Here is a 1,575-nt window from a genome sequence, read left to right on the forward strand (position 1 = left end):
GCTAGCGGTTTCTGAGCCTCCCTTCCGAGAGAGGCCTGGTCCGCAAGTGCCTTTCAAAACGTCGCTGTCCCTCCACGGGGGGGGGGGGGGGGGCGGCCGTGCGGCGCGGCTCGGCACTGTGATGCGTGGGAAGACGACGGCGGGGAAACCTGCCTCCGCACGTCCGTTGCGGCCCCGGGTGCAGGCCAATGACCCGGAGGCGGGCGGGTCGCGAACGCCCTGATGTTTTTTTTGCCCCCACTCTGTGTGCATCAATGCGACGTACGCGCGAAAGCGCCAAGGGCCACCCCAGGATGGGGCTCCTTTCCCCGCGGCGGTGGACGAGGAGCGTCGGGTGGTCTTTTAAGAAATCTCTCGGACAACTCTTAGCGGTGGATCACTCGGCTCGTGCGTCGATGAAGAACGCAGCTAGCTGCGAGAATTAATGTGAATTGCAGGACACATTGATCATCGACACTTTGAACGCACTTTGCGGCCCCGGGTTCCTCCCGGGGCTACGCCTGTCTGAGGGTCGCTTGTACAATCAATCGTGCTCCTTTGCCCTCCGGGGTGCGGGAGCGCGCGGCTGGGGTGTCGCAGAGGGGCAAGGCCCTCCTCTTCGTCCCCCTAAGTGCAGACACTGGAGCCCTCCGTGCCCGTGCGCTCCAGCCCGCCCGCCCGCCCGCCGCTTCGGCGGCGGTGTCGGCGGCGGCTGGTCGCACGGCGACCGGGGAGACCTTTGACCCGTGCCCTCCCGGGCATTGCCCTTGTCCGCACGCGGACGCGGAGGGGCGAGCCTTTCCTCTGGCACGGCCGTCACTGCGGGAGAGCCACACCTACGTGTGTGTCGTCGCTTCTGACTGCCGCTTTGCTTTGTGGGACTGATGCTCTCCTCGCCGTTTGGGCACTGCCGTACGGTTGCGCCAGCGTTGACTCCCTGCCCCCGTGGGACGGCCGCAGGCGTGCGAATGGCGGGCTGGGAAAAAAAAGCAGAGACGTCTCTTGGGAAGGGCCCCGTCCGTCCGTCCGTCCGTCCGTCCGTCCGTCCGTCCGTCCGTCCGTCCGACCCGACCCTCGCGTGCCTGGTGTTCATCCTTGCACGCGGCGGGCGGGCGAGCGGTCGGTCGGTCGGTCGGTCGCTCGGACGGGGGACGCGACGGCCTCACTCTCACTTCGCCTCTGCTCCTCCGGCTTACGCGTCGCACGTGTGGCTTCGCACGTCGATCGGGGCTCCGGAAAAAGGATGTCAGCCGAGCTCGGGCGCTCCTGCTCGGCCTGCTCTGGCTGGTTGGCTGTTTTGTTGACGTGGCCTGTCGCGAACGCCCGCGGCCGCACGACCTCGTCCTTCCGCACGTCGGTCTCGTATGCCTGACTCGGTCGAGCTTTGCGCGCCTGACCCTCCCTCCAGCAGGGAGGGAGCTTGCGTGTCCTGCCTCGGCCCCGACTTTTGCATGCTTGCTCGTCGCAGCGGTCGGCTGGGTTTTGCTCTGCGTGTTGTTTGCGTGCTTGCCATCCAGCAAAGCCTGCCCGCTTGACCTGCCGTGTGTTGGTCGCTCGACCGGCGATCGGTGGTGGCCATCCGGCCACCAGCCGTTT

The 1,575-nt window shown here is 66.9% G+C and overlaps 1 non-coding gene across 1 annotated transcript; it reads left to right on the plus strand.

Annotated features, from left to right (window-relative positions):
• The first annotated feature begins 360 nt into the window (after positions 1-360).
• On the plus strand, positions 361-514 carry LOC144591766 (5.8S ribosomal RNA). Its single transcript, XR_013547012.1, has one exon. It is a non-coding gene; the product is annotated as a 5.8S ribosomal RNA (ribosomal RNA).
• Positions 515-1,575: the final 1,061 nt, after the last annotated feature.

The sequence above is a fragment of the Rhinoraja longicauda genome, unplaced genomic scaffold (genome assembly GCF_053455715.1).
Source record: "Rhinoraja longicauda isolate Sanriku21f unplaced genomic scaffold, sRhiLon1.1 Scf001816, whole genome shotgun sequence".
In the NCBI taxonomy this organism is placed as follows: Eukaryota; Metazoa; Chordata; class Chondrichthyes; order Rajiformes; family Arhynchobatidae; genus Rhinoraja; species Rhinoraja longicauda.